The following is a 21845-nucleotide window of genomic DNA, read 5'->3' as shown; positions in this document are numbered from 1 at the left end:
GGAAGGGTCCTGGGTGAAGACCGATCCGGCAAGCAGTACAAGGAGCAACAAGAAGGGGCTCAACGACAACAACAATCGACTGTTGGGTATCGTTAACAAGTTTTGTATCCCTTTTGGTACAAAAAGTAAGATAGTAATCGGTGGGGGGCTCGACAGTGCTGCACTGTAGTGACCCTTCACCGAACTGCGAATATCCGAGTTAAGCACCTTAATTCGGATAATAAACAAACCCGGAGGGGTATAGTATTACTAATATTAGTACTTATATAGCCTATATTAATAGTCTTATATCGTTTTTCAGTGAAAAACAACGAAAACAGACCGGTTTTTAGGGTCAAAATAGCGATATTTTGATCCCCCCACAAGTCGCAATTTTTGAGACATCGATATTTTTTGAAACGGAAAAAAGCGCTAAGTTATTGTGTTACATCGTAACTGCACTACTGTAATAAGTAGAACCGGTTAATTTTAGTTCGGAAGTGGTTGGAACTAGTTTGGTACCAAAAACCAAATTTTCCCATTTTTTGATAGTAAGAAACACTATAAAATCAGAAAATTTTTTGAAATCTTTGAGTTAGGACAGTAAAAATAGTTGTTCGGACAACGTCCACTAGTGAATCTACGAGTTTTAAAACCCGCTACCCGAAAGCCTTCCGGGTTGCAGAGAAATCGAACATAACGTGTTTGATTTGGTGGATTCATCAATCCGGAGGGGTCCAGGTGGCATAGTTTTTCGCAAATTTTTTCTACAAAAGCGTTTTAGATCGGGTCTTTTGCATTGAACTAGAAGAGTATAGGCCTTCTGAGCTCGGATCAATAATTTTTAGGTCGAAAGGAACAGAATTGCGGAAAAAGTTAGGTGGAACCTATAAGTGAGAAATTTTTTGAGTTCACAAAAAAGACGTTTTGGTTAATAACTTTGGAACTACAGGGCATATCGAGTTGATCTTGGTACCAATAGATCAGAGATTAGCTGAGCTTACTGACAGGATCGGGAAATTTCCCGGAAAAACGAGCGAGAAAATTTTTTGAGATTGTTTTTAGCAAATTACACAAATCCGGAGGGGTACACCCTTCACGTTTTATAAATTTTTCTGAAAAACCCTTATACCCCTACCAAAAGTTGATAGCGATTGAACTAAGTAACTTAGGACAGTTCTAGACAAAAAGGGAGGGCTGAAGGCACAAGACAACCATAATAGAGTCGAAATTAGGCAAGTGATAAGACCCTTCACCGTTAGTGTGAATTGTCAAATAAGTGCCTTAACTTCAATCCGGAGGGGTCTAGGAAAGGACCCTATACCCTTCCCAGTTAATTCAAACAGCATAAAAGCATCGGAGAACGTATCCGGAGGGGTATAAGCTGAAATTAAGAAAACTACGAAAAGCTACTTTGACAGAGCTAAGGGCTCCGAATCCGGAGGGGTCTACTTTCCACAAAACCGGAGGGGTCCGAATCCGGAGGGGTCTTATAGTTGCTAATTCGGAGGGGTCCAAATCCGGAGGGGTCTACTATTAACTAACTCGGAGGGGTCCCAATCCGGAGGGGTCTATATTCTGACAGTCCGGAAGGGTCCTATTTGTGCCAATCCGGAGGGGTATTATTTTATTAGGGACTTAGGTGAATAAAGAAAGACTAAAAAGCGAGAGGTATTAGGTTATTAATACACAGGCTAGGTATCAGTGACTGCACTGGTAACTTGCCTTTCAAAAAGAACCAGACTAATACAAAACAGGTCCGAACTCGGATATTCGCGACACTAAGTCTAAATTAAAAAGAGCGTGACTCATTGGTGTGGATTGAAGCATAATAAGTTTTTGGGAAAAGTGACTGCCCTGAGGATTTTAGTAGGTCTAGCTCGGGCAGTCCGAAGGCAGATAGGTAACACAGTACTCGGTGGGTGCAATAGACGCCCACTTGAGAAAATTACTGCCTTCAAAGTTTTGTCTGTTTGGTGCAGCACCAAGCAGGGAAAGCTTTTTCTTTAAAAGACAGGTTCGACTATTGTACTGCGACCGACTAAGAGTACAAGACACATACGTTTTTTTATATAAAAATTCATATTGTGTCAACATATATTTTTGTTTTTGATTTTAAATCAACGTAAGCTGTGCTTGATTGGGTAGTGAATACACTATCTTTTAAATTGACTGATAACATCATATTGTGCTAGTTTCCAGATCTTTGGACCGATAATCGGTTAGTGTGAATAAATTTTATACAAACTGTACTCTGACAACACAGGGATTCGTGGTCACTATTTAATAGAATCTGGTGAAATTTATTGTGTTGTGTCATTATTATTGTTAATAAAACTATAAGGTCTCTAGCAATTGAGTCAAGAGTAGGCATAGGAAAGTGACAAATAGAGAATGAGTCTAGACAAGTCAAGGATACCAAAACGAGGTAATAGCTCTAGGAAATTCATACCTGAAAAGCAAAGAAAAACGATGACCGATCCTTTTGTGGATTGGATCAAGCGATCCCGGTCCGATAAAGGGGAGACGGTTTCAGGCAGAATGGTTGAAACGAGAAGTCAGAAGACCTCAGAAGAGCGAAGAGAACTGTTAGAAGTGGAGGTCAATACGGACCATACCATGAACGACAACCAGGGAGTAAATGGACTGGAAGGGAGAGGCAGAAGGCTGGCGAGTGAATCTACTCCGGTAGAACAAGGCCATGATTTTGCCACTTCCACCGGGACATTGGATCGAGAGGAGATGTCGGAACTGTCCGACATCTCAACTGAAGTAGCGACAACTAGAAGATCTCCGACAGACAACACTATGATGGCAAGCGGAACTGGGAAGCAAACAACGTCGTCATCGTTCTCAGAAAGAATGAAGAACACCTTAGGAAACTTCTTTCCATTCAGCATGGGAGGAGGAGCAGGAAACGATGGTGAGTCCCATGAGGATGAGGAAGATGAAGAAGAGCAAGGGGACTTTGGATCTCAAGTCAGCCTCAATAGTTCGATCCAGGAGAGTGAGGCACACGTCGGAAGAGAGACTGGAACCATGGACAAATTTGGTGTAGTGACAACGATAAGCAGAGAGGCAAACACACCGGGCCAGTCAAAGGACTTCGCGATTAGGACAAGTTCGGCGCCACAACCTGAAGAGAGTAGAACCAGAGGGCTCGGCAATGCGTTAATGGATCCTGAAATAAATAATGAAAAGACGTTGAAGCAGAGAGTCAAGGCCCGGATCTCGACAAGCACGAAGTTACCTGGGACCGACAGGGTTACACCGCCACTAGTGACGCCACTCGTGGATAACGGGGCAGCACTAGAGGAAGCCTTAAACAACATAGTGGGCAGTTTAGGAGAACAAAATGAACAGATGTCGATAAGGATGAGTGAACTAGAAAGAGCAGTTCACATTGAGAGGGAAAGGCTGCGGGAAGAAATAAACCGCAACAGACAAGAAGTTGACAGGAGCGAAAAACGCTTGAAAGAAAGAACGGACGAACATATGACGAGGAACTTGTCGCGAATGACAAGAGAGGCGGAACAGAGGGAGTTACGCTTAAGAGCCGACATGGACAAATTAAGAATTCAGCAAGAGCAGTCTCTTGGGTCTCTTGACACAAAGATAGACGCGATGATGGAGAGGCGAACTCAGGCTATCATGGATAGGTTGGACGGGCTACTAAGCAGCAAGAGTGGACCAAAAGAAGGAGAGCCGAACTCGGGAGGTCCAAGCAGGGAACCGAGGGTGAACTTCAATGAACATCAAAGGAGGAAGACGTATGGATCCACTAGAGGCAGGTGCAGTTCATCAGGCTATGCCACAAGGGGTAATACAGCATGGGGCCCGAACAGTAGAGCAAGTTCAACGGGGAACAGACAAACCTCGAATGAACGACCAACGCAAGGCACACATGCGACTGGGAGAAGTGATTCCGGCAACAGGGGGCATGCAAGCCCGAAGAGGAGTCATGTAGGTCAAGAGGGAAACACTCACGGCGATTCGGATTGCAGGGATGCACCTCATACAGAGCCTTCGACGAGGTGTGAGGACACTCAAGCAGGACACTCAAGGGATGCTACGGCAATGGCCACAGCATTTGAACCCCTAAACAGGTCTTTGGAGACATTCCTGACAAGGTTATCAAGAACCAATGAACGCAGTGAGAAGTCCAGAAGAGTCTTTAAGAAACCAAGATGCTACAAAGACGAATCTGATGGCTGTATTGATACCTGGATAGAGGTAATGAAGCTGCATTTCGAGGAAGAGGACTTGTCGGAGAGACAGGAATGCAGCGCGCTCACCAGCAACTTAGAAGGGACAGCCCTGAACTGTGTCATGGCCAAGAAACAGTATCAACATCAACGTGACACTGCTGAGAAAATCTTCGAAATCTTGTTAAACCGTTTCGGATCAGGGGTGCAGGGGCACCAGGCGATGATGCGCTTCGAGAAACGGAGGCAACGAGAAGATGAAACAATAGACAAGTTTCTCGATCATTTGGAAATGCTGAGAAGACGCAGCCAACCGGATGAGTCAAACCGAAGGATGAACCTGGCCGTAGCCTCAAAATTCATCGATGGTGTGAAAAATGACGAACTTCGTACGATGCTAGCAACGCATTACACACCACTATCTACTAATACGCCAACACCGGAGGAGTTGAGGCTCAAATCAAAAGAGTATCTATTGTTGAAACCTCCTTCGAGATCTGGATATTACAAGAACAATTATGGCAATTTTAACAACGGACCAGCAAACCAAGGGAACAATTGGTACAAACCGAGGGATGATATGGACAAGAGACGCTCTTGTGCTAATTGCAGTTCAACAGACCATCATGTGTCAGCATGCCCAGCTTACAAGCAAGGCATGAAAGCAATAGGCTTTAGCCTCGAGGACGAAGATGCGTCAGAGTTGGACCAGGAGGATTTCATGAGAGGAGTAATTGCGAAAGTCGGCCCGAGGTGTTTCTTTTGTAACTTGGAAGGTCATTTTAAATCAGATTGTCCGCAATTCTGGGATGCAGTGGCAGACATCAAGCATCCAAGACATGAAGAAGCTTTGTCAGGAGTGAAAGCCAGCAAGGCTCGACTTTTGAGCGAAGCGGAGGCACGCAGAAAGGATAAACCTCAAGAGCTGGTGGCAAAGAAGATGCAAGCGGTAACAGAGGAAGCACGTGAACCAGAACCAGCAACTGCGGCCGATGACTTCAAAATCGATTATAGGGCAGCTGCGAGGGATGCTATAAATAGAGTACAACAGGAACTAGTGACGAAAGAGATTGAACAAAAGGTGAAACTCGAGCTGGAGAATGAAAAATTACAGGAGCAATTGAACGCCTTCGAAGCAACGGAAGTTGAAGAGGCAAAAGCACCAAGCAGCTTGAGCATGAAACTTAATGTTATCTCTGGTCACAGGTTCGGTATGGCACCGCAAGGAAGTAAAATACAGTCGATAATCTCGGTGGCAGGGCATCAGGTAATCAGAAATCTGAGTGAACCGTCTGAGTTCACTTTGATGCATTTGGACACATATGCAGACTATCTGAGGCAGATGGAGCCACGCACCGAGTCGAGGGCTGTGAGGGCACTACTAACGACGGGTGGCCCTCGCACGAAGAAACTTCATGGACGCTACCTAGAAGTCTATGGGCCGTATCAAGTGATGCTGAACGTGGATGGGATCAGTATCTACACCAGGACTTATGTAACAACAGATGATGACCAAATAGGGCAGATCTATTTGGGAGAAGAGGAACTCAAGGTCCGCAGGATAGGCCATGACGCCATGATGGAACAAGACGCAGTACACATTGGATATGAAGCAGATGTGACAGCACATCTGCTCGACACCAACGGAACAAAAATCGGAGTCACAGGGCTTCTGGACACAGGAGCGGTCGTGAGTGTGATGCCGATAAAAACTTGGGAAAGAATGGGCTTCACGCGGGAAGATCTGATTCCAACAACGAATCTGCGACTGGCTGCAGCCAATCGAGGAGCTATCTACGTAGCCGGAAGAACACCAATAACGGTTCTCCACATGGGAGGACGGGATCTTTGGATGAGCTTCTTGGTGGTAGAGAATTTGGACGACGCCAACCAGTTCATCTCGGGCAGAGATTTTGTCAGGAATTTCGACGTGATGATTGATTTGAACAACGGTCTGATACCCGGACCGAAAGTATGTTAAGAGACCAATTAATAGGATAATAACAGACGAAAATAAGGTACCAGTTTTTTTGGATAGAAAAGTAAGATTAAAACCAGGACAAGCTGTAGTAGCAATTTTTAGAATGAGAAATTTAAATTCGTTGAGTGATAGTAAACAGGTTTGCTTAGTACCGAATCCATATAGTCAGAGTTCGGTGATTTTAGGCCGGAGCTTCTCGGTAACGCGAAACGGACTGTGTGTCAGTGTGTTGTTGAACACACTGGACACAACGGTTTCAATCCAGCGTGGAAAGAAGCTTGGCTACGCCTTGCCGATGAGGACCGACTATGAGGAGACACAAAACTTGAAGAAACATAATGTGAAAGACTGTCCTTATCATGCCAATAAAGATAAAATTTTAAAGAGGATTAATGAATTAAAATCTATTCATAAATTGTTTTCAATGAAATCCGAAACGGACGACGGCTTATCAAGCTGCTCGAATTTTCCGGAACGCCCCTCGTCATACGAACTAGAATCTGACAAACCGGTTTTGCCAGAGATAGAACATTTAAAAGGAAAAATAGGTGAGGGAAATTTTGAAAAATTGCGGGACCTCCTAAATCGGAAAGCCGAGGTATTTTCAAAACATAAGGCGGACATCGATTGCTGTAATTTCGTCGAACACGAAATCGAACTAGAAGAGGGCGCCGTTCCCCATAGGGAAGGCGCAAGGCGAATGACGCCACATAAATCGGAAGCGTGCCGAGCGGAAATAGAAATGTTGCTTGAATACGACATGATAGAACCCTCGAAATCGCCATGGGCTTGCGGAGTAGTAATGGCAAAAAAGAAAGGGGGCAGCTTAGATTTTGTTGCCACTTTCGTTACCTGAACGCGGTAACGATAAAAGATGCGTACCCGATACCGCGAATAGACGAGAGCCTATCTAAACTTGGTGATGCCAAGTTCTTCACCACATTGGACTTAGGTTCTGCCTTCTGGCAGGTTCCCTTGCGGAAAAAGGATAGGGAGAAAACCGGTTTCGCGTGCGAATTGGGGTTGTACCAGTGGAAGAGGATGCCCTTCGGCTTGTGCAATGCAACAGCAACTTTTCAAAGGCTGATGGCTCAGGCTTTGACAGGAGTGACCAAAAAGTACGGGAATCTCTTGATGTGCTACGTGGATGATGTAGTCATAGCGACACCGACCCTGGATGATCACATTGATCGGCTCGATGAGGTCTTCGGATGTATGAAAAGAGCAGGCTTGAAATGCAAACCATCGAAATGTGAAATCCTTAGGGATTCGATCAAGTACCTGGGAAGAATGGTGGACAGGCATGGTGTGAGGCCAGATCCAGAAGCAGTAGAGGCTGTGCTGACATGGAAGGCTCCGAGGACGGACACACAGCTAATGAGCTTCCTGGGGTTTGCCAATTATTACCGTGAATTCATTAAAGGATATGCGGACAAGGTGTACCCGATGCAGAAGCTGATGCGCAACAAAGGGAAAAAGTTCGAATGGAACGATGAGGCACAGGTTGCTTTCGAGAACATAAAGCGGGAACTGTGCGAAGCGCCAGTGCTGGGCATGCCTACAGAAAAGGGCATGTATGTTCTCGTTACAGACGCATCGGTGGTGGCCATCTCAGGAATCTTGCATCAAGAGCAAGAATGGAACGGAAGAACAGTTCTCCGTCCCATTGCATACGGCAGCAAAGTCTTGAGTGACACAGAGATGAAATATGGCGCACCAAAAGCAGAAATGTTTGCAGTAGTCACCTTTGTGGAGAAGTACCGTGCATACTTGGGGAGCGCTCCCTTCAAGTTACGTGTGGACAACAGAGCGTTATCCTGGTTGAAGACCTACTCGATGGATCAGAGTTATATTGGTAGATGGATAGTAAGACTGGATGGCTACCACATGATAATCGAACATAGGATGCGTGATAAACACCAGAATGCTGACAGCCTCAGCAAGAAAACTGAGTTCTATGAAAGATTGGAGCAGAAGCAGGCCAATCAGGCGGAAATAAAAGAGGGATTCTCGTTTCTGGACAAAGAAACTTATGAAGCGCTTCCCTTAAAGAGATGGTTGGATAAGTCTGGACATCCAATTCCAGGGCATCCTGAGTTACCTGTAGAGAGAGCAGCCGAGATAAAGATCCTGTCAAAGGAGGACCCGGCCCCCTTGGATCTGTTGCTGCGCTCGAACCTGGTCCAGCAAGAACTCTCTCGCATGAATATAAACAGCCTCTCATTATTGGATAAAACGGTGCAAGTCACACCCCAAGTGATGCGGATGCTGGGTGGATTGTTAGAAAGAGAAGTGACCAGAGATAACCCCGAGTGGACAGCAGCAGTGGCATCGCTAACAGTCAGTGAGAAGGTCAAGATCATGCCGTCCAGACGACAACACGAAGAGAACGAAAGGGATTGTAGGACAATAGTTCAGCAACTAGTATCCTCAATACCCCAGGAGATTTTAACAAGTACTTCTTACGGACAGAAAGAACAGGGGAGCAGCAAGCGAAAGAAAACCGTCACCTTTGTAAACCGGGATAAAGAGGGTGAAGTTGTAGAACAAAATCTGCTGCAAGACTATTTGTCCGGGGAGAAGGATGATGAGAAGAACCAGCGATCACAAGATCAACACCCGGGACAAGGAAATTTGTCCGGGGAGTCCGAGATAGACGAAAAAATTCCTGATGAGAAACAGGACCTAGAGAACAAGGTTTTGTCCGGGGAGTTCAGATGGATGCGAAGGAAATACAGACATGATCTGGAGGAGCGTGCAGTCTCCAGCACAACACCTTCGACGGATGATGATTCCCGAAACTCAGGAATGGATACCTATTCCGACAGGAATTCGACCTCGGGATCAGAACTGTCAGAACTAGCGATACACACGCTACTAGTGGAAACTCGGGCAAGGGACCTGGACAGAGAAGTGTACCAGGATCCTGACAGTGATCGCTACCTAATACCAAGCGAAAGAGTCTTTGACAACGCAGCGGATGACTTAGAAACAATAGCAGTATCAAAGCGGTCGATGAGCTTATTGCCACAGAAAGAGGCAGTCAGGACTGATCTTCAACCGTTTCAGCAAGAAACACAACCGTTGGCGAAGATTTGGTGCGTTAAGATGGAAGAAGACACACATCAGCCCAACGAGCTGAATAGTCAGATGAGGGTCATGAAGACGTACTTGAAGGCGAGATACAGACTCTCGGACCTTCTAAGGGCGCAGAGAAATGATCGCATGACAAGCAACCTAAAAAGGTGGATAGAAAACGGTGCACCTGACAAAGGTGACCTAGAAGAAGACAGCTATAGGATCCTGAGACAATACTTCATGCAGAAGGAGGGGAGATTATATCTGAACAAGGACGGGATCGTGGCTTGCAGGAGAAGAGAAGAAGACAAGGTTTTATACAAATATAACGCGATAGTGTTGCCGCAACTCTATCAGACAGAACTATTGTTCAGGTCGCATGATCAGATGGGCCATCAAGGGATCGACAAAGTGTATCAGAGGATCCTGAAGCGCTTTGAGTGGCCTGGAATGAAAAAGGCATGTGAGAAATGGGTAACAGCGTGCCTGTCATGCCAACAGGTCAAGGATCCAAGGAAATTATGATTTCCTTTACAATCGATTGAGTCGTCTGAATTCAACGAGGTGGTGCAGATAGATCACCAGAAGATATGCATGACAGACAGCGGTTACAACCAAGTCTTGGTCATGATAGATCACTTCACGAAGTATGCAGAGGCCGTGCCCTGCATAACTGCCTCGGCGGAAGAGACATGCGACCACCTGATCAAAACGTGGATAGCAAGACATGGTTGTCCGATGACGTTTCAATCGGATAATGGAACGGCTTTCGTAGGCGAGCTTACGAAAGAGCTTATGAGACGCTCACAGGTCGCTCAGGCTCACTCCACGACATACCACCCTCAGACGAATGGCTTAGTGGAAAGACAGAATAGGACGTTAGTGTCGATGCTGAGGGTATATTGTTCCAGGTACATGACCGATTGGGACAGATACCTTCCACAGGTGATGGGAGCTTATAATAGCACGCAACACTCCACCACTGGAGTTAGTCCACACATGATGCTGACGGGACACGAGAAGTCTTTACCCTTGACATTCTTCTACCCAGAGTATGAGGGAAAGAAAACATCTCCACAGGTTTACGTAAGGGATGTGATCAGACGTCAACAGGAGTTGAACGATCTGTGCAGACGAAATACTCAGCAAGCACAGGCAAGGCAAAGGAAAAGATTCGACAAGAAAGCAGCTGGCGCAAAGCTTACTCGGTGGGAGACTATGTATGGGTATTTCAGAACGTTATACCACCGAAAGGGACAAAGAAACTTCTAAAGAAATGGAGGGGACCCTTCATGATTACGGAGGTGCACCAGGAGGGACGCTTTTATAGACTGAGTACTGGCCGAGCCGCCCACTACGAGAACATCAAGCCACACAATCCATCGACAGAAGACTGGTGTATACCTGCAGACATGGAAGAAGGGGATTATCTAATGATGGATCCTGCTTGTGAGGTCAATGAAAAAGGCACCAGGGAGAAGAACGATGGAAACGAAATCGTAGAGGAAGGTACGGATACACCGCTGGACCTGGATCCAAACGAAAAGATTGAAGCGGACGATGAAATCTTACCCTATGCAGAAGAGGATTGGCAGGATCCCGAACAGACAGAGGTTCCCAAGAACTTGGAACCAGATCTTCCGTTCACGATTCAGACTCGTCAGAAGGACGGGACGAGACCAAGAAAGAAATACAATCCTTACGGTGACGACTTTGTAGTGGATGGGATGGATCTGAAGAAAGTAGTGGAGGAAGTAGTGGGTTTAGAAGAAATAACTGTGTCACAAGACATTGACATAGTCGATGATCATAACGATGAGTGGGTTGACGACTGGTCGAAACCCGAGGTAGAATTTGACGATGAGCAACAGCAGTCATATCAACAAGATCAGACGAACCTGCGTGTCTTAGAGTGGCTGAACGAAATGACATCAGACCCTAAAGAGACCAGCGTTACGATTCAAGACGTAGATCGTGAAAGCGCGAAATACATTAAGACCGAACGAGATGATCCTTCCTGGGCTGCCCAGGAAGGACAACTTCTCATTCCAGCTTCTAACCTTGACTTGATATCCGGTATGCGATCGACGGGGACGCCGATGGATATTTTTGTCCGGGGAGTGGGGGTAGGACTTACCCACACTGAAAACCTGATAATAAAAAAATTGAGAATAGCAAGAGAAACAGGAGACTTAGAAGCAGAAACAGGCGAAGAACCTAAGAAACCTGACATAGGCAGGGTGGTTGAGTCATATTTTAACTTACCAAATGAATATTCAAGTAACATAATACTAACAGACAGTGATTTCATACTCACAAACAGAACATGTGCGATAACAATCACCGCAGACATGAGTTTTAGGACAGCGTTAGCGGCAGACTTTAAGAGAGGATACAAAAACGTGGAATTCCTTTGGAAGCAAAGACCAGGGATAGGGGGCGTAGCAGCCTTACCTCCGGCGGTGTCGCAGATACCGGGAAAGTACTTATGCTTCTTGGTAACGAGGGCGACAGAGAAGCAGCACGTGGACCCAGAAAACCTAGTCTTGTCTTTGACGAGGCTGAGGGACTTCCTTGTGGAAATGGACGTGAAGGAGCTCTCGCTTCCAGTGTACGATCCAAATAGAGGAAGACTGCATCCTCGGGAATTGTACGCGCTTGTACACGTGATATTCTCTGATACGAACATACAAGTATATCTACATAAGAAATATTACTTAAGTATAGGCTGAGTGATGTGCGAAAGAGTGTTAGGCCAAAGACCAAGTTGCATGTAATATGTGATATGTGTGTGATGTTATGTTATGTGTTAGGTTATTAAGATCATGGGTAAGTAGGGGTTAGTGACCATGAACAACTAGATGACGATCTTGGGAATAGATCCAAAGTTTGGACTGTCCAATCTTAGGTCGAATTCCAAAATTTTAGAAACCAATTGATTTTAATAAATTTTAGGATAAATATCTTTTTATCTGAACTGTTTTAAGCAAATGTTAACGATATATATTAAGGTGAAACTGACAAGTGTGACATTCGTGATTTCTTTTCTAGATCCTGATTGATCATTTAAATTACTCACTTGAGTCAAAGAATCGAATCAAACTTGAAAAGAATAGAATGGACAACTTCAACCTGGATGAATTGATGGACCTGGCAGAGGCATATGTAGGACCGATGGTAGATGCGATCTATCGTCGGCTGATCGAACGAGACTTCGCTCTGGAGGACCCAGAGGTGGTCATGTTGCTGACCGCCCTGATCAACATCTTGGGGCACGACAACCGTGGGGACCGCCCCACGGAAGTCCTGTTGATGGCAGCATATGGAGAAAGAGGAGTACTAGACCGCCCGAACATGAGAGTGATGAGGTGGAGAAACGGGGCTGTCTCAGGGAGTGACTTGGCGAATGAGCCTGGGTTGGGAAGTTCTAGGACTTACCAACCAGGTGAGATGCCAATGCCCTCTAAGCCTAAACCTGGGCTGACGAGAATGCATCTGGAGATGAACAGCGAGGCGACCTCGTCTGGTTCACCACTGAGAGCAGCTGTGCCACCAAAAAGGGCGAAAGTAACGCAGAAGGTTCAGACGAACCCAACCATACAAGATCTGGACGAGATGAACGATCAACTGAGAAGTACGAAGAAGGAGTTAGACGATATGACGAAGACCAGGCTGGCGATGGAGGAAGACCGGGACATGTGGAGAAAGTTGTTTGAAGACTGCAACAAAAAGCAGGGTCAAGAGATCGAACGCTTAAGGCAGGAATACAAAGAGCGATCGGAACAGGTGGCGTTGACAACGGCCATGGAGAAAGTGATACCTGCAAGGGATATTCCTCGTGGACAGTCCCCGATGGAGCTCTTGACACCTCGAGAAATGAGTCAAACAACGGAGACACGGCTTCCAGCAGAGACGAAACGAGTAACGATCCCGGATCCTAGTGACACCTTAGGTGACCCCGTCGTAGAACAGACAGTGAGGAAACTGATAGAGACAGCTGGACGACTGGTCGCTAACAAGAATGCGCCAGGTTCCGGGGTGACTGCACCCTATGGAACGATTGACGATACGGGCAGAGTACAACTATCCCAGACCGTGATCAGACAAGGGATGAGTAACGTGACACCACTCATGGGGAACTCGAGAATCCCAGAGAGGAAAGTAAGGAAGATGCCAGCGAAGAAAGTGTCTCGTGTAATAGACGTGCAGAAGAATAATCCATTGAAGTATAATTTCACGGGAGTTCCGGAGGCAGATCCGAGGGCCTGCTTCAATCGAGCCACCTGGAGCCCGGCTGTGAACCTGCAGCAACCACCACTCGGGACATCTCACCTGATATTGGGAGACAGTTTAGTTAGAGTGCTATCGAATTTGAGGACCTCGTGGGTCACCACGGTGATGGCCTTTGGAGGCGCGACGATTGCCCAATTATATCGGATGGTGGAACTGATGAATCCAGGGAAGATACCCAATGTGATGATCTTAGTTGGGACGAATGATATCTCCAGAGGATCAGATGAGCAGGAAGCACTGTGGGAATCAATGATGGTGTGTTTGTTCACTACTCTCTGGCAGAAGTTCAGTTGCGCGGTACTGACCGTTTGCACAGTGCCAATGAACGCAAGAAGCCTGACAGCATCAGGAAGAAGGCACAACGAGGGAGTCATGAGATGGAACAACATCTTGAGAAACCTAGCAAATCGAAATGCCGGAAGAATGATCCTCATGGACATTGAACATGAATTGAGAGCCATGGATCAAGCCAGACTGACCACAGATGGCATCCACTTCGACAGTGTCGAAGGACAAGCTTGGTTGAATCGAGTCTTCCAAGAACGGTTGGATGAGCTGGAAGCAGAACTCTTTGACACAGGAGTGCTGAAGGAAGAGGGAACGGTGATTGATACGGTGATCACCACCTTTGTGCCTCCTAACCTGGAAACACGCTTGGGTACGGTCCCAGCCGTCACAAATTACCGGCAACAAAGCTCCAGTGAACCAGGTCGAAGAACAGACGTACAGGATCGGTTGGGAGAAGCACCGATGAGGAGGACAATTCATCCTAGGAGAAGGATAGGACCTATCAACCAACCAATCGAAGAAGTAGCAGGCACATCTAGATCGGACACTAGATCGGAGACAACGAGTACCAGCCGAGAGGAGAGACCGAGCAGAGGTTCGTTGTTGTGGTCTCGATCCATACCGTCTCCCTGGCATATATACAAAGACGAACTGATGAAGCTGGACCTACAGAGAGTAAGCTTCATTGAAGATGCAAGGAGGATGCTGAATGGAGCGACGCTATCTGTCAGCAGATTATACTCAATAACCGGCGTAGACTGGTTGATAGCCGCTAGCATAAATTTCAGCTCCAAGACGGCCTTGAGATTTGCCGATTTGGAGGAACTGCCCTCCAACAACACAATGAGACCTGTGAATGCAAGACCGTTGCAAGATGTGAGATTGAGCCACTGATGAGAGTGAAGCGAATTCTCCCATCAAGATGACACAGCAGGACGATGAAGGAGAGGTGGTGTATCTGTCAAGAACCAGGAGAGGAACGATGCGATCGAAAATGGTGATTGATAAAATCAATGCGATGAAAATGAAGTTAGGCAGCAGAGTGATGCCGAGGAGAGTTGGGAAGACGAAAGTGGATTCAGAAATATCGATGAAAGCTGGTAACTCAGCGAAAAGAAAACGAGTCGAGGAGGTCATGGATTTGGGACAAGGTGATTATCAATTGTCTGGCACAGATAGAATATTAACCGATATAGCGATGGTGCCACCCATTCTCATGGCGGGGATAAAGTCAACCGGTTATAAATCCAAAAGGAGTGACCGCACTCTGACTGGAGCAACGTTAGAAATGGAAATACTCAGCCAATGTGGAGAGAGTAAAATGAGGGACTTCAAGCCATCTCCCATGAATCATGGAAAAGGAAGTGTTGCAGGACAACTAACACCAGTGGAATACAACCGACTAACCGTGTCGGAGACAGTGTCGATAGATGAACCCACTGGAGGATACATGGAGATGTTGGAATGCCGGAACTCTGCTAGAGGGTATGTAATGGCCCTGGAAGACGAAAAAGCCATGGAGGGTTATCTGGAAATGATGTTGCAAGGCACCACCCTCAAGCAGAAGGCGTATGGAACTTTGGCGTCGTCTGACGTAGAGGCGGAAACGATCGAGCAGTTAGTGAGCCTTCCATGGAAAGCAGTAGTGTTGAGGTATTTCGAAGAAGAAATGAGGACTACGCCAAGGATACATGCTCTCGTGGCAGTACCTTACGTAAGGACAGAGTTACAACTCAGGTTCGCCTGGTGCATGATGGGACTGACTCGCGAAGAATATGATTCAGAAGAAAGGAAGAGATCAAAGGAGGAAAAAGTTTTCCTTATGACGAATCTGAGGGATCTGATAGTCCAGGAGGGAGCAGCAGTAGCGTGTGCAAAGCGGAGAGACGCTCTCTGTTTAATTAGATTCCTGATAGAGCATATTTCAGTACCTGCATTAAACACTTGTGTTAAAATGTTGAGGGAAGGCGATGAGCGAACGAAAGCCTTGTTCTTGCTAGCACTGCTGGACATGCAGCAAAGTAAACCGATGAGGGTGAACATGAAAGAACCTGAAGAATTGGAACCGATGAAAAAGATAGATGAGATCAGAAGATTCTCAAACAAGGAGCTGAGACTCACTAAAGAATCTATGGGAGCATTGCCGAAATCCAGTGAATACTGTGGACCGATCAAGAAGAAGTCATATAGCTACGTATCCGGGATCATAGGGATAAGGTACAATCCTTTCCTGAGTGAAGACATACGTGATTGCTTCTTTGATTATGAGCAGGCGGTGTTACTAAGATTCTGGACGTCCAGAATTGTAACGATTAAGAACGTTAACAATCCACAGGCCAAATTGGGATTGGTCTTGGAAGAAGAGGTGACTGCACCTTCAGTACCAAAATCCGACAAGAGAGTGGAGTTTGGGTTGGGATTCTCAGATGAATTACTGAGAACGAGCTTGATGGCAGTGTGGGAATTGATGAGGCCATCATGGTGTCCTAGTCCCAACGCTGACTCAATATTACGGGCGACACAAGACGTACAGAGGGAACTGAATGCAGACTGTAACCTGCGTGACCTCAACATCATATATAATGTGATGATAACAGCCTCTAAGAGCAACGGAGAAGATAAATTAGAGTTGCCTGGCTGGGGACCAGAAGACTGGGTCAAACCTGGTAGCTGTCTGGCGGAAGTCTGTGGACTGGAGGGTCATGTTTATGGAGGTCTAGACTGTGTGAAAACCCTGGAGAAACAACACAAGCAATTGACAGTATTGTTTGGAAATGTAGTGATGAAAGCAAGAACTGAAACGGAACTGATAGCAGATTGCCATGGAGGAACCGATGTGAATCTAGTGAATGCACTAGGATTCTACAGCATGTTTGGTTCTTTAGAGTCACTATTGAATCTAGAACAGAAACATGAGATGGTCACAGCCATCAGCGTAGAAATATTTCCAGGAGTTCTGCAGACTGAGCAGAAATATTTAGGAAAATGGAGGGAAGCAATCGAAACAGAGATGAACATCAGGCACAGCGAAACTTATTGTAGACCATCAGGAGCACGATATTTGGTGGGTTCAACGTTGGCTCCAATGTGCAAGAGCAGGTACCCTGTACATTTCGTAGCTGTGGACGTGGAGAGTACAAGAACGATTGTGGATCAAGCCTTCTCAGTGCCGAAGTGTGTGAGATTGGCGAGAATGTCTGAAAAGTCTTACGAGTTACTATGTAAGATGTTCTCAGCAATTCCAGAGAGAACCAAAGAAGAGTTGGAGTCAATACTAGGAAAGAAGTTCATGGGATATGTGAGCGGGAACTTCAGTGACTTCGAAAAACAGAAACAGAGAGGATCAACTGTCTCAGATTACAATGCAGTAGATGAGAATGATGAAATCCACCGAGTGATGATGGAAGTGGAACCATTGCTGGAAGCTTCGGGAAAACGTAATTGGAGGAGCATCATGTTCACACATGACGAGTTTCCTTGCCACTGCTTGCTGCAGACCTGGTGGTATCCCAAGCGTAGTAATCTGATGTTGATCTGGGACTCTGGAGAGCTGCTCTCCATGGGTTTACCACATTCATCACAGCCCATAACAATAGTGATAGTGGGAGTTATGATGGCGATACGATGGCTGGAAGCTCATGTGAGAGAAAATAATAGACAGAAGGCGCCGACGAGAGAACAATTGCGGAAATTAGATTGTCTGAAAGACTTAGATCTTTTTGAGACAATGTGCAAAGTTCTAAACATTCCGATGGAAGTGAAGAAGATATGGGCAAGAAAACGATTGATGCCATGGTTCAGAGCTAACATGACTGCATGGTTGTACGAGTATGCGAAAAAGCATATGTCGAAACATGGCAGAGTGTACAGTGAATATCAGCTGGACATTGGGGCAGGAGCTTTCAAGCGGGCTTTCGTGACCCATCGGAATGCAGTGACCACCGCTGTGAAGAGAATTTCCAGGACGAGTGAGCGTAGTGGAAATGAGAAGGCAGAGATGCTGAAAGAAGATTTGGAGAGAAACGTGACGTTGTGTCTCCACAACAGCTTCTGTAGAAACAGAGAATCAAACGTGGATCCCCTACCTTGCTGTAAACAGAGGGTGGAAGAGCAGAAGTGTTGGAGGACGGCTTCCAACAGCGTCAGGATAGTCAATGACGTGCTACAAGACACGGAAACCGAAAGTGCGGAGTAAGTGTCACAGGAGGAGGAAATGGAGCATTGACGAATGGTCGAGAAAACAAGAGGCAGCAAGAAAGAAAATTAGAAGAATTTAGAAGTTTTAGAACTTCTAAACGACGAAAAAAGAAGAGAACAAAGGAGTGATGAAGAAAAACTTAAAACTCAGAATTGTTTTATGTGTGTGAAAAACTCAAGTGAGAAACCAAGCAACCAAGTTGTAATTGAAAACTGAAACATTTAGTTGAGTTTTGAAATTGTTGCATTTTGATTTTAGTTGAAGTGGCTTTAGAGACACTCACTTATTATTTATTTAGAAAGGCTTGAGGGAAGAGTATATTTAAATATTCCAGCCTGCATGATTGTTTTTAATCACTTAGGAAGACTGATCACTTTGTGGTGATGTGGAAGGCTTGAGTAATCTCTCGAAGAGGGAGATTGTTTCATTGTTCTTTCTAACCACAAAGTTTCTTAGTTTTAATATTCAGGACAATAAACAAGCAAGATTTCCGAAGGGAAGGAGCATAGTAGGATAATTTTAGCTTTTTGGTTGGCAGGACTGTCCTGCAAGCCAACACCTTTTAAATCTAGGAGAAAAAGTTCTAATCGGGACATTGACACTGGAAGTCAGAAAAAATGTTTTATCTTAAGTCATATCCTCAATGTGCAGATTAATGAAGGAATTTGAAGGCTATAGTGATGTAGTATGATGCCATTTATATTCTGCAGTGAGTCGATGTGACGTAGATAAAAGAAATTTCGTGCATTTTGTAAATTCTGTTCGATGACACTGTAACCATTTAGAACATTGCGCGATTCAATGAGGACATCGACGGGACTGTCCGGGGAGTATGTGACATTCGACCAGAATGTGAAAAATGCAATCTCTGCAGAATTCGGAATTTTAGCAGTAAGCCTTCCGGATTGGTGGTTTTTAAGAACTAAGGGCGTTATTGGAACGTTTAGCCAAACGGTGAAGGCTGGAATATTCTAGTATTTTAAAATTTCAAAAATTCGAATGATGACGTCACATTTCTGAGAAATGCTGAAACGGCCATTTTAACAAAAAACGAGAGAAAACACAACAACAACATTAGTTGCGCTGACGAGAACAACTTTATCGAAATTGAAGAAGTCGAAATTGAAGAAAAACAGCAGCAGATTGCAGAGAACGTTCCGAGTTGCAACTATTGTGCTGCTACAATAGTTGCAAGGCCGTTGCGAACAACGGTGAAGGGTAAGAAACCAGCCTTCCGTGTTGTCGTGAAATCGAACTTAAGGAGCTTGATTCACCGGATTCAAGAATCCGGAAGGGTCTCGGGACGGAAAACTTTTATTGACTCATATGAACTTTTAGCATCCTGTCATGTCCTGACTTGAATTTAATTGATATTTGGATTAGTTTTGACAAGGATGAGGTGCTAAGAGTTGGGGGGGGGGGGGGGGGAAGGGTTGATCCATCTTCGATGGAGATGATGATTTTTATCTACTGAACAAAAACAATAGTAATATAATAAGTAGTAGCCCTGTTTTTAGGAGTGACCTCGTGGTCTGGGGATACTGAGACCCAGCCATGAGCTCACTATTTTTGCATGTAATTCAGTTAATTTGAGCGTTCTGGTCGAAGCCGGAGAACAGTAACGTTTTTGTCGACCCGATGTTAGAAAAGACCACCGAAAAGTACTGGCTTGGTAGAGACGGTGAAAAACATGCAAAGCTCTGTTTAGACGCTAGCCAGTCGTCTTAAGACTTAGTTTTGTTATCCGTCGATATGTATCTTCCGGGCGAATGTTACATGTATGTTTTTATGGCGCTCCTGGGTGTTATTCTTTTATAACATCATGACCGGCGGAACCGTTAACGAGCACTCCGCGCCGAGCGGATGCTCACATTAACGCCCTTAATAGGCCTAAACCGCCGGGGCGGAAGGGTAGTTCGGAACGCGGAGGCCTTCTGGATTGCCGTGAATAGTTTTTTAACCTAGTTAAGGCCGAAAATTCACGAACTAGGAAGGGTGGGGGGATCGGCCGTCTCCTCGTCCCCTGAGTGGTTGGTGACCAAAAACACTTAAAGATATAAGTAAAACCAAACAAAAAGTAGTATAGTACCCAAGAAAAACAAAAAACATAAAAAATAACCGAAAAAACGGTTTTGGCTAGTTTAGGGTAAATGTTCTTGGGTCTATGAGACCTTGGAAAGCATCCCATGGGAAATACCGTCCTGTTAAGTAGAAAGATTCCTTCGCTTTTGATGCTGGCTATAAATTGATCTGCTTCGGGGGTATGAAGTTTGCGGTCGTCTTTTGTCACAGTTATTGTTTTTGAGATTGTCATCTTCTGTAGCATTGTTGTGGGGAATTGTTTCAGTATATCGGAAGCACAACTTCGATATGCCTACGCCAGATTTTAAGCTGACTTGACAATTTCTCTCGAGAATGGGGGGGATCATTTTGATTATTTGGATTTGTTTTGTTTCTTCCGCCGATTTGTTTGCTGCTAGGGCATTTCTAAATTTTGTCTCCGTTCCAATCAGCACTTCATGAGTAATTGGTAGCTGAGATTCCGTCAGTTGTTGTTGACACATGACTCGGTTTTACTCGTGGGGGGAAGCCTTCGCCCGGACATTTACTTGAGAAAAAAATAGATGTTTACATTAAAATATAGAAATCAGAAGGCAAAAGCATTAACAAGAAACCAAAGAGAAACTTATTTTAGTCTTTTCCTAATAACATTGTTTCGTTTGAAAAATTTGTATGGAATACCGCAGTCATGTTTAAAAAACTTTAATTTTTTTTTCAAATTTTAATGTTGTTTTCATCAAAACAAAACGCCTGAATCTGAGATCTGACGAGACAGACGCTTCTTACTTTCCATTTTTTCTGTTTGTACTTTCCCATTTTTCTAGAGATTCTGCCAACCGGTGATGGTGTAAATTTTTTTTTGAATTGCTGTGTAAATTCATGGGAGTGTTATTTTTGCTTGCATGTGCATGGGCCGAAATTCATATTAAATTCCGCTCCAACATTCTGTTTCTGATTTAACGTTTCACCTGATAATAACTTTCTAAGTTGATAAATAAAGTTTTTGAATTTTCCAAAGACGATATCTTGTGCAATTGAAGGGACTAAGAAAATGACGTTTTTTCTTGTAAAATTGCTTGACTCGCTAGACTCTTGAAAATCAAAACGTTGAACCACCTGAGTCTTAAAGTTTTTAGCGTTTGAATGTAAATTCAAAAAGCGGGAAGTTTTGTTTGAATTCGTTGTTCGTGTTAGGAAAATATTTTTATAGACAGAAAGTTTCTAATTTTCTGGAATTATCTGCCTAGGAGATTCATATTACAATTCCAACTGTGACCAGTCAATTTGTTGGATTTTTTATTATCTTCGAAATTTTTGGAAAATTACTTTTTTCGTAACATCGTGGCTCTTAGGCCTTTGTTTTGTCGCTAATGTTTTCGCAATCCCTTTTGCTTACTTCACCTTTAAACAAATTTTTTTTTTCAGTTGATTCTCTTGGTACGGGTCTTTTAAACTAAGGTGTTTCGATATCTGCATTGCTTTCAGAGATCCTTCAACTCAAGAAATTTAATTCTTAACAAATGAAAATTAACCTAAGTGATAGCACATACGACATACCAGATTCTAATAAAATTGATTTATCATGTTTAATTGAAAAGATTCGAAAAAAACTGCAGATGATGAGTAATAAAAAAGGAATGGCAACGTTTCATTCGAATTTGCGCAATTGCTCGTTCTGTTCAGTTTCATCGAAGCTTGCTCATCCTCACTTCAGTTAACAGAAAAAATTGATGACTGAAATTGTAATTCAAAGTCTGAGCAT

At 44.6% G+C, this 21845-nt stretch overlaps 1 protein-coding gene across 2 annotated transcripts in view; it reads right to left on the bottom strand.

Annotated features, from left to right (window-relative positions):
- The window catches only part of LOC134848482 (long-chain fatty acid transport protein 1-like), a 348156-nt gene that overhangs the window by 141795 nt on the left and 184516 nt on the right, over positions 1-21845 (bottom strand). The gene's annotated exons all lie outside the window — the stretch shown is intronic.

This window comes from Symsagittifera roscoffensis, chromosome 6 (assembly GCF_963678635.1).
Source record: "Symsagittifera roscoffensis chromosome 6, txSymRosc1.1, whole genome shotgun sequence".
Classification (NCBI taxonomy): Eukaryota; Metazoa; Xenacoelomorpha; order Acoela; family Convolutidae; genus Symsagittifera; species Symsagittifera roscoffensis.
The sequence above is the reverse complement of the archived record's forward strand: the minus strand, read 5'-3'. Positions and strand labels throughout refer to the sequence as shown.